The sequence below is a fragment of the Myxine glutinosa genome, chromosome 3 (genome assembly GCF_964187855.1).
Source record: "Myxine glutinosa chromosome 3, kmMyxGlut1.1, whole genome shotgun sequence".
Taxonomy (NCBI): domain Eukaryota; kingdom Metazoa; phylum Chordata; class Myxini; order Myxiniformes; family Myxinidae; genus Myxine; species Myxine glutinosa.
In genome coordinates this window covers 42,023,465-42,045,829 of record NC_136263.1, presented here as the reverse complement: position 1 = coordinate 42,045,829, position 22,365 = coordinate 42,023,465, and the positions used below count along the sequence as shown (strand labels likewise).

Sequence of the window (22,365 nt, the reverse complement as noted above, 5' to 3'; positions counted from 1 at the left end):
GTTCGACTGTTCTAGGATTTTGTTCAGGATGCCGGTGAGAACTCGCCTACTCTTCGTGAGGGACACCGTGGGATCTTCACCGTCTCCGCATGGCCAGTGGGTGCTGGGAGACGGGTCCATTTCACGTGTCTCCCACGGACGGAACACCCATTGATGCATCGCCTGGGTTCGTAATACCAGGGAAACGGTTTACAGGTGTCGGTGGTGATTGGAACCCAGACGAGATCTCCAGGTGTATAATCTCTAAACTATCCGCCAATCAACATTCTTCAAACAATTCTCCGTAAATGAAAATAATAACATTTGTTCTAAATTCAATCACCGCGTTATTTCTGGGAAGGGGCGGAGCTCACAGTGAGACCAAGCTCCGTAAAACAATCAGATACAGGGGATGATGACGTCATTTCGCGGTACAAAAGGCTTCTCCGGAAAGTTCGTTTGCCGTTGCTCGGGAGGAAGTTCGTACATCGAGTGCGGCGTTTGATCGGAGTTATACATCGGAACCTGGGACTCGGTATGTTATTGTTGTTATTATTATAATTATAATTCCGATTCGTTATTCTTACAATTTCTGATCACTGACTGCAGGCAAAAACTCTGACAATATGGTACATGACAGTATCGAGTTCACTGTGGGATGTACGCTCGGTCCGCGGGTCCCTCAGCAGTTGCACGCCCGGGTCTCGTCGGGTCCATGCGCGTTCCGGGTCTCGTCGGGTCCATACGCGTTCCGGGTCTCGTCGGGTCCACGCGCGTTCCGGGTCTCGTCGGGTCCACGCACGTTCCGGGTCTCGTCGGGTCCACGCGCGTTCCGGGTCTCGTCGGGTCCACGCGCGTTCCGGGTCTCGTCGGGTCCACGCGCGATCCGGGTCTTGTCGGGTCCACGCGCGTTCCGGGTATCGTCGGGTCCATGCGCGTTCCGGGTCTCGTCGGGTCCACGCGCGTTCCGGGTCTCGTCGGGTCCATGCGCGTTCCGGGTCTCGTCGGGTCCATGCGCGTTCCGGGTCTCGTCGGGTCCATGCGCGTTCCGGGTGTCGTCGGGTCCACGCGCGTTCTGGGTCCATGCGCGGCCCGGGTGGGGTGCACATTTCGGGTCTGTGTTTGTGGTAAAACAGTGGATTTCCCGGGTGGCCCCACCCTTCGGTTTCGGTTTCACTTCGTTAACTCTTGAGTTCCACCCACATCGTTATCATGCACTGCAGAAAATATTAACCCATTCCCTCCCGAATTCGTGTTTCTGCGGATAAAATAGAAATGGTTCAAATCACAATTATCATTTTTATCTCCTGTGTGGGTTTTTCACTCCTCAAACCTCAACCCAGACTTTCCTATCCTGTAGATAAACGTTAACCCCGGGTTTCCTTTTCACCCCCATGAACGATAATCCCAGCTATGTTTAATGTCATGAACAAGCATGATTTACTTACGTACAACGCACGTGTGCAAGATTAGTTGAACATATTCCATGAGTGCGTTGTGTGTTAAATAAATAACACAACTTGTGGAAGTCCTGGAGCATTGGACAAGAGATGGAAGATGATCAGCATAGACTGTATTTACTTGGAGTCTTAGTCGCCGAGATTAAGGCAAATCCACTTAAACACCTTCGACACAAACTCAAATCATAAGGTGTTCAAGCAGACGTACTAAGATGGACAGAAGCATTCTTGATTCCACGAACACAAATGGTTGTGATAAGTGGAAGGATGTCTGAATACAGCTCAATGACGAATGGAATTCCATAGGGCAGTGGTCTGGGTCCATTGCTGTTTAGCACCTTCATCAATGACTTCCCAGGTGTTGTTGGTCCCGAGTTAAAACCGTTTGCAGCGACACAAAACTGTACAGCACGGTTGACACCCAGGATGAAGTAGAAGTCCTGCAAGAAGATGTGAATGCAGTTGCAGGGTGGTCCCAAAAATGGCATCTTCCATTCAATGAGAATAGATGCAAGGTGGTCCACTTTTGGAGGAGCGACCTTAAGTTTTCCTCCACCATAGAAAGTGATTCAGGCATAAGTGAAATAAAAAAAACATCACGAAGAAAGGAATTTGGTTGTTTTGTTCCACACAAGTTTGTCATTCAGTTCGTCGGCTGCAGATGTATTGAGGAGCGCAAATATGAAACTCGGAATAATCAAAAGATCATTCTCAGCATTAGTCAGGTTCACTGTTTTTTTCGTTCAAAACTTTTGGAGATGAGCAAAACGATACATTTTTGGAATATTCAGAGCATGAGGAATCCAAAAATTAATGTTGGCATTTGCGAATTAATTTTGCAGAAAATGACACAGGACAGTGATGAAGATCTGTAAAAGCAAATTCCTGAACGGTATAGACCTAGTAGGTCCTGTGTGTTGGACTTATAGTTCAATCTGATACTAACAAGGCTGATTTCTTGCTTTATAAACCCAAACCTATAACTTCAAAGGACTTGCAATATCACGTATTATGTAATACAGTTATATCACAAATATAAAGACAATGGTTTTCAATTACCTTTGTTTGTTGCTTTTCTATAATCCTGAGCACTATTTTGAGGCCTTTATTGGATTCCTTGACCCAGAAAACATAGGATTAGCATCATTAATTAAGTTTCTAGGTTGACTAGAAGCCGAGATAGCGCAAAATATGTATTTTATGGCGGCCATTTTGAAAATCCAAAATCTGTGTCTGTGCAAATGCCCACATTGATTTTCGGATTCTCCATGCCCTGATGATTCCAAAAATGTACAGGTTTGCTAATCTCCCAAAATTTTGAACGAAATTATATTTGTTAACATAATGAACCCGACCACATTGGCGAGGAAAGGGTTTCTCCAATTGTATAAAACTACAGTGAGACAAACTCTTGAATATTGTAATTCATTATGGTGCCCGATACATAAGAAAGATGAAGACCTTCTTGAGAAAGTCCAACAGAGGGCAACCAGGGTCTTGCGAGATTCCAGACACCACGAGTATCCCAACAGACTGAGAGCACTGAATTTACCTGCGCTGGTCTACGGGAGACAACGAGTGGAGCCCGTCCAGATATTTAAGATAATGCAATGAATTATCAACTCCTCATTATCAATCCCTCATTATCAACTCCTCATTATCGGTCCCTCATGATTAATCCCTCATGATCATCAATTCCTCATGATAAATTCGTCATTATCAACGCCTCCTTATCAACTCCTCATTATCAGTCCCTCATGATCAAGCCCTCATTATCAACTCCTCATTATCGGTTCCTCATGATCAATCCCTCATGATCATCAAATCCTCATGATCAATTCGTCATTATCAATGCCTCCTTATCAACTCCTTATTATCAATTCCTCAAGATCAATTCCTCATGATCAATTCCTCATTATCAGTCCCTCATTATCAGTCCCTCATTATCAATCTCTCATCAGTCCTTCATGATTAAATCCTCATGATCAATCTCTCATTATCAATCCCTCGTGATTAAATCCTCATTGTCAATCTCTCATGATAAATTCCTCATGATCAATCCCTCATGATAAATTCCTCATTATCAATCCCTCATGATCATTATCAATCCCTCATGATCAATCCCTCATGATCAATCTCTCATGATAAATTCCTCATCAATCCCTCATGATAAATCCCTCATGATAAATTCCTCATGATCAATCCCTCATGATCAATTCCCTCATGATAAATTCCTCATGATCAATCCCTCATGATAAATTCCTCATTATCAATCCCTCATGATAAATTCCTCATTATCAATCCCTCATGATAAATTCCTCATCATTAATTCCTCATTAGCAATCCCTCATGATCAATCCCTCATGATAAATTCCTCATTATCAATTCCTCATTATCAGTCCCTCATTATCAATCTCTCATCAGTCCTTCATGATTAAATCCTCATGATCAATCTCTCATTATCAATTCCTCATGATTAAATCCTCATTGTCAATCTCTCATGATAAACTCCTCATGATCAATCCCTCATGATCAATCCCTCATGATCAATCCCTCATGATAAATTCCTCATTATCAATCCCTCATGATCATTATCAATCCCTCATGATCAATCCCTCATGATAAATTCCTCATTATCAATCCCTCATGATCATTATCAATCCCTCATTATCAACAGCTCATTATAAACTATTCATTATCAGTCCCTCATTATCAATTCCTCATTATCAACTCCTCATTATCAATCGGTCATTATCAACTCATTAATCAATCCCTCATGATCAATCCCTCATTATCAATGCCTCATTATCGGTACAATCCCGCATGATCAATCCCTCATAATCAGTCCCTCATTATCAATCCCTTATGATCAATTTCTTATGATCAATCTTTAATTATCAGTCCCTCATTATCAATCCCTCATGATCAATCCCTCATGATGAATTCCTCATTATCAACTCATTATCAGTCCCTCACGTTCAATTCCTCATGATCAATCCCTCATTATCAATTTCTCATAATTAATCCCGCATAATGAATCCCTCATGATTAATTCCTCATTATCAGTTCCTCATGATCAATCTCTCATTCTCAGTCCCTCATTATCAATCCCTCATGATCAATTCCTCATTATCAGTCCCTCATTATCACCGCCTCCTTCTCAACTCATTACCAATTCCTCATGATCAATCCCTCATTATCAATTCCTCATTTTCAGTCCCTCATTATCAATCCCTCATGATCAATCTCTCATTATCAGTCCCTCATTATCAACGCCTCCTTATCAACTCATGATCAATTCCTCATGATCAATCTCTCATGATCAATCTCTCATTATCAATCTCTCATCAATCCCTCATTATCAATTCCTCATGAACAATCCCTCATGATCATCAATCCCTCATGATCAATACCTCATTATCAACGCCTCCTTATCACTCCTAATTATTATCAATCCCTCATGATCAATACCTCATTATCAACGCCTCCTTATCACTCCTAATTATTATCAATACCTCATAATCAATCCCTCATGATCAATTCCTCATTATCAACTCCTCATTATCGGTCCCTCATGATCAATCCCTCATGATCATCAATTCCTCATGATAAATTCGTCATTATCAACGCCTTCTTATCAACTCCTTATTATCAATTCCTCATGATCAATTCCTCATGATCAATTCCTCATGATCAATTCCTCATGATCAATTCCTCATTATCAGTCCCTCATAATCAATCTCTCATCAGTCCTTCATGATTAAATCCTCATGATCAATCTCTCATTATCAATTCCTCGTGATTAAATCCTCATTGTCAATCTCTCATGATAAATTCCTCATGATCAATCCCTCATGATCAATCCCTCATGATAAATTCCTCATTATCAATCCCTCATGATCAATCCCTCATGATAAATTCCTCATGATCAATCCCTCATGATCAATCCCTCATGATAAATATTCCTCATGATCAATCCCTCATGATCAATCCCTCACGATCAATCCCTCATGATCAATCCCTCATGATAAATTCCTCATGATCAATCCCTCATGATAAATATTCCTCATGATCAATCCCTCATGATCAATCCCTCACGATCAATCCCTCATGATCAATCCCTCATGATAAATTCCTCATGATCAATCCCTCATGATCAATTCCTCATGATCAATCCCTCATGATCAATTCCTCATGATCAATCCCTCATGATCAATCCCTCATGATAAATTCCTCATAATTAATTCCTCATTATCAAGGTCTCATTAATAAAAACCTATTTTGTTCCCTCTGAGTTCTCCGGAAGCCCTTTTATAAAATGTCGTATTCATTTCGTGGAGAATTAAATAAATGTTTCCCCATAATATTTTAATGACGTAATATTTTAACGACGTGTTTATATCGAACTATTCAGGCCCAATTATGCACACCCTTCGTGTGATCGGTCGGGGTGAACAGTTCTGGCACAAGTCCTTCACGAACTGGGTGGCCAGGCCTGTCGTTCGACTGTTCTAGGATTTTGTTCAGGATGCCGGTGAGAACTCGCCTACTCTTCGTGAGGGACACCGTGGGATCTTCACCGTCTCCGCATGACCAGTGGGTGCTGGGAGACGGGTCCATTTCACGTGTCTCCCACGGACGGAACACCCATTGATGCATCGCCTGGGTTCGTAATAGCAGGGAAACGGTTTACAGGTGTCGGTGGTGATTGGAACCCAGACGAGATCTCCAGGTGTATAATCTCTAAACTATCCGCCAATCAACATTCTTCAAACAATTCTCCGTAAATGAAAATAATAACATTTGTTCTAAATTCAATCACCGCGTTATTTCTGGGAAGGGGCGGAGCTCACAGTGAGACCAAGCTCCGTAAAACAATCAGATACAGGGGATGATGACGTCATTTCGCGGTACAAAAGGCTTCTCCGGAAAGTTCGTTTGCCGTTGCTCGGGAGGAAGTTCGTACATCGAGTGCGGCGTTTGATCGGAGTTGTACATCGGAACCTGGGACTCGGTATGTTATTGTTGTTATTATTATAATTATAATTCCGATTCGTTATTCTTACAATTTCTGATCACTGACTGCAGGCAAAAACTCTGACAATATGGTACATGACAGTATCGGGTTCACTGTGGGATGTACGCTCGGTCCGCGGGTCCCTCAGCGGGTGCACGCCGGGTCTCGTCGGGTCCACGCGCGTTCCGGGTCTCGTCGGGTCCACGCGCGTTCCGGGCCTCGTCGGGTGCGCGCACAGCCCGGGTCTCGTCGGGTCCACGCGCGTTCCGGGTCGATGCGCGGCCCGGGTGTCGTCGGGTCCACGCGCGTTCCGGGTCTCGTCGGGTGCACGCCCGGGTCTCGTCGGGTCCATTCGCGTTCCGGGTCTCGTCGGGTCCACGCGCGTTCCGGGTCTCGTCGGGTCCACGCGCGTTCCGGGGCTCGTCTGGTCCACGCGCGTTCTGGGTCCATGCGCGGTCCGGGTGGGGTGCACATTTCGGGTCTGTGTTTGTGGTAAAACATTGGATTTCCCGGGTGGCCCCACCCCTCGGTTTCGGTTTCACTTCGTTAACTCTTGGGTTCCACCCACATCGTTATCATGCACTGCAGAAAATATTAACCCATTCCCTCCCGAATTCGTGTTTCTGTGGATAAAATAGAAATGGTTCAAATCACAATTATCATTTTTATCTCCTGTGTGGGTTTTTCACTCCTCAAACCTCAACCCAGACTTTCCTATCCTGTAGATAAACGTTAACCCCGGGTTTCCTTTTCACCCTCATGAACGATAATCCCAGCTATGTTTAATGTCATGAACAAGCATGATTTACTTACGTACAACGCACGTGTGCAAGATTAGTTGAACATATTCCATGAGTGCGTTGTGTGTTAGATGAATAACACAACTTGTGGAAGTTCTGGAGCATTGGACAAGAGATGGAAGATGATCAGCAGAGACTGTATTTACTTAGAGTCTTAGTCGCCGAGATTAAGGCAAATCCACTCAAACACCTTCGACACAAACTCAAACCATAAGGTGTTCAAGCAGACGTACTAAGATGGACAGAAGCATTCTTTATTCCACGAACACAAATGGTTGTGATAAGTGGAAGGATGTCTGAATACAGCTCAATGACAAGTGGAATTCCATAGGGCAGTGGTCTGGGTCCATTGCTGTTTATCACCTTCATCAATGACTTCCCAGGTGTTGTTGGTCCCAAGTTAAAACCGTTTGCAGACGACACAAAACTGTAGAGGACGGTTGATACCCAGGATGAAGTATAAGTCCTGCAAGAAGTTGTGAATGCAGTTGCAGGGTGGTCCCAAAAATGGCATCTTCCATTCCATGAGAATAGATGCAAGGTGGTCCACTTTTGGAGGAGCGACCTTAAGTTTTCCTTCACCATAGAAAGTGATTCAGGCATAAGTGAAATAAAAAAAACATCACGAAGAAAGGAATTTGGTTGTTTTGTTCCACACAAGTTTGTCATTCAGTTCGTCGGCTGCAGATGTATTGAGGAGCGCAAATATGAAACTCGGAATAATCAAAAGATCATTCTCAGCATTAGTCAGGTTCACCATGTTTTTTTCGTTCAAAACTTTTGAAGATGAGCAAAACGATACATTTTTGGAATATTCAGAGCACGAGGAATCCAAAAATTAATGTTGGCATTTGCGAATTAATTTTGCAGAAAATGACACAGGACAGGGATGGAGATCTGTAAAAGCAAATTCCTGAACAGTATAGACCTAGTAGGTCCTGTGTATAGGACTTATAGTTCAATCTGATACTAACAAGGCTGCTTTCTTGCTTTATAAACCCAAACCTATAACTTCAAAGGACTTGCAATATCACGTATTATGTAATCAGTTATATCACAATTATAAAGAAAATGGTTTTCATTTACCTTTGTTTGTTGCTTTTCTATAATCCTGAGCACTATTTTGAGGCCTTTATTGGATTCCTTAACCCAGAAAACATAGGATTAGCATATTTAATTAAGTTTCTAGGTCGACTGGAAGCCGAGATGGCGCAAAATATGTATTTTATGGCGGCCATTTTGAAAATCCAAAATCTGTGTCTGTGCAAATGCCAACATTGATTTTCGGATTCTCCATGCCCTGATGATTCCAAAAATGTACAGGTTTGCTAATCTCCCAAAATTTTGAACGAAATTATATTTTTTACCACAACGAACCCGACTTGGTGAGGAAAGGGTTTCTCCAATTGTATAAAACTACAGTGAGACAAACCCTTGTATATTGTAATTCATTGTGGTGCCCGATACATAACAAAGATGAAGACCTTCTTGAGAAAGTCCAACAGAGGGCAACCAGGGTCTTGCGAGATTCCAGACACCACGAGTATCCCAACAGACTGAGAGCACTGAAACTACCTGCGCTGGTCTACGGGAGACAACGAGAGGAGCTCGTCCAGATGTGTAAGATAATGCAAGGAATTGGTCAACTTACTGTCTCGAAATTATTTTAAATGAATGAGAATTCAAGAACCAGAGGCCATATCAAGATAGTGAGGATTGCAGAACTAAAGGTAGAACGATACTCGGTAGAGAGCACACCTCCACCAGGTGAACTATTTACGTTTTGTATCTCACTGATAGGCCTGATCTGGATCCCGACCTGAACCAAAATCGAATCCGCTTGTTCTCGTCACCTGACCAACTCATCCACCTAGTTTTGTCATAACTTGTCCACAACTTTTTGAAATCCTGCGCTATATATCGTGTTTGGCCCTCTCTCTCTCTCATTGGTGAAGAATCCCTGAGAAAATAATAAAAACTCACTTATCTGAATCCAGATTCTGATCTTCCCCAAAATAATATCAATTTGTCCTTGTGTTACGTGGTCCCCTCAGTGCATACCAGGTCTCGGTGACCCCCGGACCGTGAGAGGACCTTCGCCAGCAAATAGTATTATATAGGCGCATTCGCCACGCAATCCATAGGAATTTCACCCAGGAGACAACTGATGTGCAAGTATATATTTCCAATGGTAATGATACCAAACACTTTCAAAGACCCAACCACGGAGATTTTCCCCGAGCAATCAACAATACACAACCAGGCACAATCAATATTACAACCATGTGAACTCATCTACACAAACTCTAAGATGGCCATCTTAATCTTATACATTCCTCACGTGAGCCCCACTCCTGACTCCCTCCGTGGTCAATGTCTCTCCTCTCCGCACACGGGCGGTTGGACGAACCCCGGGCGGACGTGCTCCCAACGTGCAGTCTCGTACTGGGGCCGCGGCTGCAGCGCACCTCCTTGCCAAGCCACGGGGCAAACCCAGCGCGGCGTCCAACGTGCGCGAGGCCCCAAGTGCGACCCTTACGCGTCCTTGTAGATGGGCAAAAACCCAGCGCGGCTTCCGACGCGAGCGAGGCCCAACGTGCGGACCCGTACGCGTCTTTGTAGACGGGGCAAAACCCAGCGCGGCTTCCGACGCGAGCGAGGCCCAACGTGCGGACCCGTACGCGTCTTTGTAGACGGGGCAAACTGTCCCGGACGCTTGGTTTCGTGCACGAACTCACGGTGACTGGACGTGTCAAAAGGTATTTACCGCCCAGGTAACTCCTCTCGCCAGACGTTTCGAAACGGCGCGTTTTCCACGCAGCGCAAGGTCGCTTCCACCTTTTTGTCGGAGCGGGGCGAGGAAGAAGAAACCTCCTTCTTTCCCTCGTGTTTTTTCCTCCTCCGTTTCCGGTCACTTCCGTTTCCGGCCACTTCCGTTTCCTGCCACTCTTTCAGAAGGGCTCCTGACCCTCCAACCACAACAACTACCCAACAACTTAATATACTACACCCGGAAGCAAAGACCTGCATGGTAATTCACATTCATTCACATAAATATGTAACACTCCCCCCCTTCAAGAAAGAAAGTTTGAACCCAGCGAAAACTTTCTTTGCCGGCCAATTTGAAGAAACAAACCCAAATAACTCAACCCCCCCACATTATCAGTTCCCCCTGGGCACAGTTATCACTTAAAAATAAAGCCAGTTAAGCCACTCGATAGCACTTTTCCGGGAGGCCAAGCCGAGTATTCACTACATGGATGCCTTTAGGAACGCGGAGTTCACGGTTAGTCCGTGCAGGAAAGTTCTCTACATGGGCGCCTTGAGGAACGTGGAGTTCACGGTTAGTCCGTGCAGGAAAGTTCACTACATGGACGCCTTTAGGAACGGCGTTCACGGTTAATTCGTGTAGGAATCTTGGCTCGGTGGCTCCGCCGCCTTCAGTGCTTCAACTTCTCAGAACGTCCCTAATAATTAGGGTGGGACCACTGGTCCCTGTAGTCCCCTGAATACCGGTCTTCTTCTCGGCCACTACTTTGCCAATTCTTCCTTCGGGAGCGGCCGTAACTCAGGGAGCCTCCATAATAATATTGACTGCGGCCACCACCAAAACTACCGCCCAGTTGTCCTCTCCTGTAGACCTCTCGACGCCTACGAAATGCCTTCCCTACTGTTATGGTCCGACCCTCCAAATCCTTGCCATTCCAATTCTTCTCTGCCTCTCTGGCGTCTTTTGTGCTGGCAAACGTGACAAAGCCGAACCCTCTTGACTGTTGCGTTTCCCAGTCTCTTACCAACCGCACTTCCACCAGCGGCCCATATCTGTTGAAGACAGAGGTCAGAACTTCTTCCTCTGTTTTGAAGTTCAGTCCCCCTACAAATAACTTGGCACTTTTGTCACCATCCCGAGCTGGTGTGGTGTTATTTTCCCTGCTGGGCTCTTTATCAACCCTCAGGTTACCATAAACTTGACCCCCGGCCAAATCATTCCCGAGAACCACAGATACACCCTCTACAGGAAACGTGGCTTGTAAACCGACGGTGACCGGTCCTGACACCAAATCGGACTCCAACTGGATGACCTGAAGGGGAGCACTAACACCGCCCCCGATCCCCTGTAAACGAACACTATCCCCCGTTGCCGTCTCCTCGGACCATGGCAAAATGCCTTCAAGCATTAAAGATTGATGGGCCCCTGTGTCTCTCAATATCCTAACCGGTCTCCGGTTAGTCGAGGCTCCATCCAGTGACACAAACCCCTCGGAAATAAATGGTTGGTAACCCTCTTGATGGCGATTTCTTACGCTAGCCATCGCATTCGGAGTTGTAATAGTCGGACTCCGCTCTGGGTTGTCCCTTTTCATGAGGTAACAACTGGACATCAAGTGTCCAGGTTTTTTGCAAAACGCGCAAGTAGGCCCGGAGGAAAAACTCGGGGTCTGCCTCGGGCCCCCCGAACTATAAGTTTGTCTTGGGCCCGCATCCCTCTGATTTCGAACCGGTGGGGTATCATAGTTGTCCCCATAATCATCTCGAGGCCGCCGCCATGTATGGTCGTTCTCCGCACCTGCTGTTCCCCACCTCCCCTGCGGAGATCTAGGCGAGGAGTTAGGTTCGTGGACCCCTATTCGGTGGGTTAAGGCATAATCATCTGCCATGGTGGCTGCGTCCCACAACTTTGGTACCTTCTTTTCCTGCAGGTACACTTTGATGTCCTCGTGGACACACTGCTGGAATTCCTCCACCAGGATCAAGTCCCGCAATGTCTCGAAGTCTTTCCCGACTCCTTTTGACTCACACCACCGATCAAACATGTTTTCTTTCACTCTGGCAAACTCCACATGGGTCTCACTCTCCCTCTTCCTGGCATTCCTGAATTTTTGCCTGTAAGCTTCCGGAACCAACTCATAGGCCTTGAGGATGTGCTTCTTCAGTACCTCATAATCTGCACATTGGTCCATTGGTAGCGCCGAATAAATTTCCTGAGCTTTCCCCACCAGCACACTTTGTACGAGTATGGTCCAGGCCTCCTCCGGCCAGTTTAATTGTCGAGCCACTTTCTCAAAGTGTGGGAAGAATTTCGCGACTTCCTTTTCACTGAACGGTGGAACCAGCCTCACATGTCTGCCCACATCCCAGGTTTTCTGGTGAGGTGTCGACCCCGTCAGCAAGGGTGGTGCCTCTCCCCGTTCTCTCATTAACTCCAGCTCCTTGAACTTGATTTCCCGCTGAAGCTCCATGTCACGTTCCTTTAATTCCCTTTCCGCTTTTCTCTCCTCTGCTTCGAGTTCCCTTGTTTTCATCCTTTCTTCTGCTTGTTTCTCTTCTCTCCTCTCCTCTGCTTTCCTTTCTTCTTCTGCTCTTTCCTTTTCTGCTTTCCTTTCTTCTTCTGCTCTTTCCTTTTCTGCTTTCCTTTCTTCTTCTGCTCTTTCCTTTTCTGCTTTCCTTTCTTCTTCTTTGATCCGTTCCTGGCTCCGTAATTGCAACTCCAGTTTCCGGAGCTCCACGTCTTCTGGTTCTTCGGGTAGCCACTCCCAGGCTAACTCGTCCCATGTTCCTAATCCCACCATAGATTGTATCACCGTGGCCTGCAACTCTGCCTTCCTCAAATTAGTTCGGACCTCCAAGTTAAAATGTTTGGCCAATTTCAAGAGATCCGACTTTAGCAACGCTCGGAACTGTGCCTCACTCGGGGTTACCCCAAAGTTCTGTGCCACAAACGCCATGGTGCCTATCGTTAACACCTGTTAACCTTCACCCCAAGACTTTCCCCAATTTCTCAAAAAAAAATATTACCAATTAATAATTAATTAATAAATTTTAATTACCAAAAATATTATTATTTTATTATTTTATACACTTTTAGATCCCGGACGTAGACCCAATTGCGAAACCGCAAATCGTAATCCCGGACGAGCCCCCAATTCTGTTACGTGGTCCCCTCAGTGCATACCAGGTCTCGGTGACCCCCGGACCGTGAGAGGACCTTCGCCAGCAAATAGTATTATATAGGCGCATTCGCCACGCAATCCATAGGAATTTCACCCAGGAGACAACTGATGTGCAAGTATATATTTCCAATGGTAATGATACCAAACACTTTCAAAGACCCAACCACGGAGATTTTCCCCGAGCAATCAACAATACACAACCAGGCACAATCAATATTACAACCATGTGAACTCATCTACACAAACTCTAAGATGGCCATCTTAATCTTATACATTCCTCACGTGAGCCCCACTCCTGACTCCCTCCGTGGTCAATGTCTCTCCTCTCCGCACACGGGCGGTTGGACGAACCCCGGGCGGACGTGCTCCCAACGTGCAGTCTCGTACTGGGGCCGCGGCTGCAGCGCACCTCCTTGCCAAGCCACGGGGCAAACCCAGCGCGGCGTCCAACGTGCGCGAGGCCCCAAGTGCGACCCTTACGCGTCCTTGTAGATGGGCAAAAACCCAGCGCGGCTTCCGACGCGAGCGAGGCCCAACGTGCGGACCCGTACGCGTCTTTGTAGACGGGGCAAAACCCAGCGCGGCTTCCGACGCGAGCGAGGCCCAACGTGCGGACCCGTACGCGTCTTTGTAGACGGGGCAAACTGTCCCGGACGCTTGGTTTCGTGCACGAACTCACGGTGACTGGACGTGTCAAAAGGTATTTACCGCCCAGGTAACTCCTCTCGCCAGACGTTTCGAAACGGCGCGTTTTCCACGCAGCGCAAGGTCGCTTCCACCTTTTTGTCGGAGCGGGGCGAGGAAGAAGAAACCTCCTTCTTTCCCTCGTGTTTTTTCCTCCTCCGTTTCCGGTCACTTCCGTTTCCGGCCACTTCCGTTTCCTGCCACTCTTTCAGAAGGGCTCCTGACCCTCCAACCACAACAACTACCCAACAACTTAATATACTACACCCGGAAGCAAAGACCTGCATGGTAATTCACATTCATTCACATAAATATGTAACACCTTGTCAAACACCCAACCTGACCACCAAGTTTCGTCCACAATGTCTTTGGATATCCTGTTCACAGACAGACAAACAGACAGGGGCGAGAATATAACCTCTGCTCACCTTCGGTGGTGGAAATAATTAGACAAAATACTTTCTCTGTCAGGAGCATAAACAATTGGAATCCACTTCCTGGATATGTCGTTAAAGACAACTCCATGAACCAATTCAAGTCAATGTTGAAGGACTGGGCCAACCATGCCTTATCACCCCAACCATCGCTTATCACCCCAACCATCCCTTATCACCCCAACCATCCCTTATCACCCCAACCATCCCTTATCATCCCAACCATCCCTTATCACCCCAACCATCCCTTATCATCCCAACCATCCCTTATCACCCCAACCGTCCCTTATCACCCCAACCATCCCTTATCACCCCAACCATCCCTTATCACCCCAACCATCCCTTATCACCCCAACCATCCCTTATCACCCCAACCATCCCTTATCACCCCAACCATCCCTTATCACCCCAACCATCCCTTATCATCCCAACCATCCCTTATCACCCCAACCATCCCTTATCACCCCAACCATCCCTTATCACCCCAACCATCCCTTATCACCCCAACCGTCCCTTATCACCCCAACCATCCCTTATCACCCCAACCGTCCCTTATCACCCCAACCATCCCTTATCACTCCAACCGTCCCTTATCACCCCAACCATCCCTTATCACCCCAACCATCCCTTATCACCCCAACCGTCCCTTATCACCCCAACCATCCCTTATCACCCCAACCATCCCTTATCACCCCAACCATCCCTTATCACCCCAACCGTCCCTTATCACCCCAACCATCCCTTATCACCCCAACCGTCCCTTATCACCCCAACCATCCCTTATCACCCCAACCATCCCTTATCACCCCAACCATCCCTTATCACCCCAACCGTCCCTTATCACCCCAACCATCCCTTATAACCCCAACCATCCCTTATCACCCCGACCATCCCTCATCACCCCGACCATCCCTTATCACCCCGACCATCCCTTATCACCCCAACCATCCCTTATCACCCCAACTATCCCTTATCACCCCAACCATCCCTTATCATCCCAACCATCCCTTATCACCCCAACTATCCCTTATCACCCCAACCATCCCTTATCACCCCAACCATCCCTTATCACCCCAACCATCCCTTATCACCCCAACCATCCCTTATCACCAAGGATCCCGTGGAGTGATGAGCGGCAAATAAGCTTCGCTTCATGTCTCTTTATCTCGTAAGATCCAGTAAGTAAGAACACGTCAGTCAAGGCCCCCCTATCCAACATGGCGCCTTCCTTTGATGTATTGCTCGCTGTTGGGGCGTTTTAACAGGACAATGTGGGGTGTACCACATGTAAAGATCTAACTGATCACGTGTACCATACCAAGAATACAAAAAGACAATAACTAGCTCCGATCTGAATAAGTGAAGCGTAAAGCAACCGGTCAGCAGTCCGACCCGATATCTGGCGGTTTTTAGGCGTAAAGCGTCCACGTCATGTGTGATGTCATTGTTCACCTGTCTTGTCATAAGGGCAACAGTGCGCCCTAGATTAATATATGAGATTATAGGAATGCTGCATAGCCATCGGTCATTGTACGACTGTGGACAGAAGTCCATACATATTGCCATTCTGCTTGAGTTTGTAGCTTGTGGGGCTGAGGAAACGGGTCTTTTCACACCTGAGAGCTTACCCCTCCTTATAGCTGATTTATGGGGACAACACGCAATTGCAGTGCTAACCGTGCACCCTCGCAAGGCTACCGTAGACCCAGCAAATTTTGGTGCTAACCCTGCTCCCTCGCAAGGCTACCGTAGACCCAGCAAATTTCGGTGCTAACCCTGCTCCCAAGTAAAGCCATTGCAGACCCAGCAAATTGTGGTGCTAACCCTGCTCCCTAGTAAAGCTACCATAGACCCAGCAAATTTTGGTGCTATCCGTGCTCCCTCGCAAGGCTACCGTAGACCCAGCAAATTTTGGTGCTAACCCTGCTCCCTCGCAAGTCTACCGTAGACCCAGCAACTTTTGGTGCTAACCCTGCTCCCTCGCAAGGCTACCGTAGACCCAGCAAATTTATTTGCTAACCCTGCTCCCTCGCAAGCCGACCGTAGACTCAGCAAATTTTGGTGCTAACCCTGCTTCCAAGCAAGGCTACCATAGACCCAGCAAATTTTGGTGCTAACCCTGCTCCCAAGTAAAGCTACTGTAGACCCAGCAAATTTTGGTGCTAACCCTGCTCCTAGGTAAAGCTACTGTAGACCAAGCAAATTTTGGTGCTAACCCTGCTCCCCAGTAAAGCTAGCGTAGACCCAGCAAATTTTGGTGCTAACCCTGCTCCCTAGCAAAGCCACCGTAGACCCAGCAAATTTGGGTGCCAACCCTGCTCCCTAGTAAAGCTACCGTTGACCCAGCAAATTTTGCTGCTAACCCTGCTCCCAAGTAAAGCTACTGTAGACCCAGCAAATTTTGGTGCTAACCCTGCTCCCAAGTAAAGCTACCATAGACCCAGCAAATTTTGGTGCTAACCCTGCTCCCCAGTAAAGCTACCGTAGACCCAGCAAATTTCGGTGCTAACCCTGCTCCCAAGCAAGGCTACCATGGACACAGCAAATTTTGGTGCTAACCCTGCTCCCGAGTAAAGCTACCATGGACCCAGCAAATTTTGGTACTAACCGTGCTCCCAAGTAAAGCTACTGTAGACCCAGCAAATTTTGGTGCTAACCCTGCTCCCCAGCAAGGCTACTGTAGACCCAGCAAATTTTGGTGCTAACCCTGCTCCCTAGTAAATCTACCGTAGACCCAGCAAATTTTGGTGCTAACCCTGCTCCCTTGTAAAGCTACCGTAGACCCAGCAAATTTTGCTGCTAACCCTGCTCCCGAGTAAAGCTACTGTAGACCCAGCAAATTTTGGTGCTAACCCTGCTCCCAAGTAAAGCTACTGTAGACCCAGCAAATGTTGGTGCTTACCCAGTTCCCAAGTAAAGCTACTGTCGACCCAGCAAATTTTGTTGCTAACCCTGCTCCCAAGTAAAGCTACTGGAGACCCAGCAAATTTTGGTGCTAACCCTGTTCGCAAGTGAAGCTACTGTCGACCCAGAAAATTTTGGTGCTAACCCTGCTCCCTAGTAAAGCTACTGTAGACACAGCAAATTTTGGTGCTAACCCTGCTACCAAGGAAAGCTACTGCAGACCCAGCAAATTGCAGTGCTAAACCCACTTTCTAGAAATGAGGTGTGAAAAGGCCTTAGGATCTTTTACTCCATCTTTTGTCATTGGTGGTGTAATGCTTCAGAGCTTCCCCTTCTTCATTTGTATGCAGCACAATTAGGGTGCAGTGAAGCATCATTGGCTGAGGATTGAGGGCGCAGGCGCAATGAGGTACTGCACTGTAAATGTGCCGCTGATGCAGTGCCCTCTGCTGGTTAGAACAAAAATTTGGAAATTGTTCAGGGTATGGGTGATGGCTCGCCTCCTGGGTCGGGATTCAAACCTAGGCATGACAGCTTAGAGGTGAATGTGCGTATAACTGGGTCAGGATTCAAACCCAGGCTTGACAGCTTAGAGGTGAATGTGCGTATAACTGGGTCAGGATTCAAACCCAGGCTTGACAGCTTAGAGGTGAATGTGCGTATAACTGGGTTGGGATTCAAACCTAGGCATGACAGCTTAGAGGTGAGTGTGCGTATAACTGGGTCCGGATTCCAACCCAGGCATGACAGCTTAGAGGTGAATGTGCGTATAACTGGGTCAGGATTCAAACCCAGGCTTGACAGCTTAGAGGTGAATGTGCGTATAACTGGGTCAGGATTCAAACCCAGGCTTGACAGCTTAGAGGTGAATGTGCGTATAACTGGGTTGGGATTCAAACCTAGGCATGACAGCTTAGAGGTGAGTGTGCGTATAACTGGGTCCGGATTCCAACCCAGGCTTGACAGCTTCGAGGTGAGTGTGCGTATAACTGGGTCCGGATTCAAACCCAGGCTTGACAGCTTAGAGGTGAATGTGCGTATAACTGGGTCGGGATTCAAACCCAGGCTTGACAGCTTAGAGGTGAGTGTGCGTTTAACTGGGTCCGGATTCAAACCCAGGTTTGACAGATTAGAGGTGAGTGTGCGTATAACTGGGTCCGGATTCAAACCCAGGCTTGACAGCTTAGAGGTGAATGTGCGTATAACTGGGTCGGGATTCAAACCCAGGCTTGACAGCTTAGAGGTGAGTGTGCGTTTAACTGGGTCCGGATTCAAACCCAGGTTTGACAGATTAGAGGTGAGTGTGCGTATAACTGGGTCGGGATTCAAACCTTGGCTTGACAGCTTAGAGGTGAATGTGCGTATAACTGGGTCGGGATTCAAACCCAGGCTTGACAGCTTAGAGGTGAGTGTGCGTATAACTGGGTCGGGATTCAAACCCAGGCTTGACAGATTAGAGGTGAATGTGCGTATAACTGGGTCGGGATTCAAACCCAGGCTTGACAGCTTAGAGGTGAGTGTGCGTATAACTGGGTCCGGATTCAAACCTAGGCATGACAGCTTAGAGGTGAATGTGCGTATAACTGGGTCGGGATTCAAACCTAGGCATGACAGCTTAGAGGTGAGTGTGCGTATAACTGGGTCCGGATTCAAACCTAGGCATGACAGCTTAGAGGTGAATGTGCGTATAACTGGGTCAGGATTCAAACCCAGGCTTGACAGCTTAGAGGTGAATGTGCGTATAACTGGGTCAGGATTCAAACCCAGGCTTGACAGCTTAGAGGTGAATGTGCGTATAACTGGGTTGGGATTCAAACCTAGGCATGACAGCTTAGAGGTGAGTGTGCGTATAACTGGGTCCGGATTCCAACCCAGGCTTGACAGCTTCGAGGTGAGTGTGCGTATAACTGGGTCCGGATTCAAACCCAGGCTTGACAGCTTAGAGGTGAGTGTGCGTTTAACTGGGTCCGGATTCAAACCCAGGTTTGACAGATTAGAGGTGAGTGTGCGTATAACTGGGTCCGGATTCAAACCCAGGTTTGACAGATTAGAGGTGAGTGTGCGTATAACTGGGTCGGGATTCAAACCTTGGCTTGACAGCTTAGAGGTGAGTGTGCGTATAACTGGGTCGGGATTCAAACCCAGGCTTGACAGCTTAGAGGTGAGTGTGCGTATAACTGGGTCGGGATTCAAACCTAGGCTTGACAGATTAGAGGTGAATGTGCGTATAACTGGGTCGGGATTCAAACCTTGGCTTGACAGCTTAGAGGTGAATGTGCGTATAACTGGGTCGGGATTCAAACCCAGGCTTGACAGCTTAGAGGTGAGTGTGCGTATAACTGGGTCGGGATTCAAACCCAGGCTTGACAGATTAGAGGTGAATGTGCGTATAACTGGGTCGGGATTCAAACCTCGGCTTGACAGATTAGAGGTGAATGTGCGTATAACTGGGTCGGGATTCAAACCCAGGCTTGACAGATTAGAGGTGAGTGTGCGTATAACTGGGTCAGGATTCAAACCCAGGCTTGACAGATTAGATGTGAGTGTGCTGTACCTCTCGACTCTAGACCATCCTGTCATCCCAAGAGCTTCTGCTGTGAGTCTGCCAGGTCGGGGCTTCGAACCCCGGTCGAGTCACTCCAAAGACTTATAAAATGGTAGAAGCTGCTTCCTTGTTTGACATTCAGCTTTTAAAAGGAAAGGGCACGGACAATCAACCATAGGTTGGTAATTGTAGCACAGACTTTGTTGGGCCGAATGTCGTCCTCCTGCATTAAAAATCCTTGTTATTGGGAATGAAAAGGGTTAAGTTCATAATTCCTTCGTGTTGTTGATTCTTCAGTTCAACTTCAACCTCTTCATTCAGCTTTACATCATCCAACAACTTCATTTAATCTTCCAACTCCCAACTTGATTCATGTCATGTTCATCCTCACGTCCATGCACCATTTTTCCCCATAACGACCTCTTCACCTTGCAGTTTAACCCCCAAATGGAAGTGAAAGCTGAATCACCTGGATAAGTCAAACACTAAATGAGAGGATGCAGCAAATGTAATGACACAGCTGCAGCATCAGCAAAAGGGAAGATCAGATCTCAGTGTACGGAACCCAAATCTGTATCAGCAGGATGATCCGGTTATTGATGTGGATAAACGTGTAGATCTTGTATCCAGACCTCGCCTGATGGATCTGCAGGTCACGTGTTATTGATATGGATAAACGTGTAGATCTTGCAGACCTCACCTGATGGATCTGTGGGTCACGTGTTAGTTTGTGATTAAATTGGAGTTTTGACGGTTTTTGCTTTAATTGACAATTAATCTGAGGATCGTCCTGTGTTGCAGGAACAAATCAGATCTACAATTGATGGACAAACAATGAAGTACAAAACTTGGGGGTTAAAGTTTACCCACATTGTGATTAAAATACTTGGGGGTTAAAGTTTTCCCACATTGTGATTAAAATACTTGGGGGTTAAAGTTTACCCACATTATGATTAAAATACTTGGGGGTTAAAGTTTACCCACATTGTGATTAAAATACTTGGGGGTTAAAGTTTACCCACATTGTGATTAAAATACTTGGGGGTTAAAGTTTACCCACATTGTGATTAACATACTTGGGGGTTAAAGTTTTCCCACATTGTGATTAAAATACTTGGGGGTTAAAGTTTACCCACATTGTGATTAAAATACTTGGGGGTTAAAGTTTACCCACATTGTGATTAGAATACTTAGGGGTTAAAGTTTACCCACATTGTGATTAAAATACTTGGGGGTTAAAGTTTACCCACATTATGATTAAAATACTTGGGGGGTTAAAGTTTACCCACATTGTGATTAAAATACGTGGGGGTTAAAGTTTTCCCACATTGTGATTAAAATACTTGGAGGTTAAAGTTTACCCACATTATGATTAAAATACTTGGGGGTTAAAGTTTTCCCACATTGTGATTAAAATACTTGGGGGTTAAAGTTTACCCACATTGTGATTAAAATACTTGGGGGTTAAAGTTTTCCCATGTTATGATTAAAATAATTGGGGGTTAAAGTTTACCCACATTATGATTAAAATACTTGGGGGTTAAAGTTTACCCACATTATGATTAAAATACTTGTGGGTTAAAGTTTACCCACATTGTGATTAAAATACTTGGGGGTTAAAGTTTACCCACATTGTGATTAAAATACTTGTGGGTTAAAGTTTACCCACATTTTGATTAAAATACTTGGGGGTTAAAGTTTTCCCACGTTATGATTAAAATAATTGGGGGTTAAAGTTTACCCACATTGTGATTAAAACACTTGGGGGTTAAAGTTTTCCCACATCATGATTAAAATACTTGGGGGTTAAAGTTTACCCACATTGTGATTAAAATACTTGTGGGTTAAAGTTTACCCACATTTTGATTAAAACACTTGGGGGTTAAAGTTTTCCCACGTTATGATTAAAATACTTGGGGGTTAAAGTTTTCCCACATTGTGATTAAAATACTTGGGGTTAAAGTTTTCCCACATTGTGATTAAAACATTTGGGGGTTAAAGTTTTCCCACGTTGTGATTAAAATACTTGGGGGTTAAAGTTTTCCCACATTGTGATTAAAATACTTGGGGGTTAAAGTTTACCCACATTGTGATTAAAATACTTGGGGGGTTAAAGTTTACCCACATTGTGATTAAAATACTTGGGGGTTAAAGTTTATCCACATTGTGATTAAAATACTTGGGGGTTAAAGCTTTCCCACATTGTGATTAAAATACTTGGGGGTTAAAGTTTTCCCACATTGTGATTAAAATACTATCGCGCGGACCCTTCGGTTAACACCAGGGCTCGCGGATGGACCAGAACGGCTTTACTGGAGGTGACGATCAAGCACGGATACTACTTATGTAGCGCGGGAAGAGGAAGGGAAGTGGAAAGCTGGGGAAAAAGCGCTTACCTTCTGGTGAGCCGACGGCAGCTTCGATCCTGCAGGGAATTAACTCAAACGGGAATCTGGGGTAAAATGTACAAAAGAAACACATTTATTACGGACCCGATACAATAAAACGTGATGGTAATTGATTGATAATCCTAAATTGAGACGACCCACAACTCACTTCAGATACAGACGAGGGAATGATTAATAAAACAC

General features: G+C 46.0%; 1 protein-coding gene across 3 annotated transcripts in view; it reads left to right on the top strand.

The window, feature by feature from the left end:
• The first annotated feature begins 380 nt into the window (after positions 1-380).
• The window catches only part of LOC137417922 (interferon-induced GTP-binding protein Mx), a 141,546-nt gene continuing 119,561 nt past the window's right edge, over positions 381-22,365 (top strand). The window contains exon 1 of one of the 3 annotated variants that reach the window (XM_078773929.1): positions 381-514. The gene's annotated coding sequence lies outside the window, so the exon portion shown is untranslated. Of the gene's footprint in view, positions 515-6,328; positions 6,454-22,365 lie in introns of those variants that run through there. The other 2 variants (XM_078773931.1, XM_078773930.1) reach the window with 2 other exon arrangements.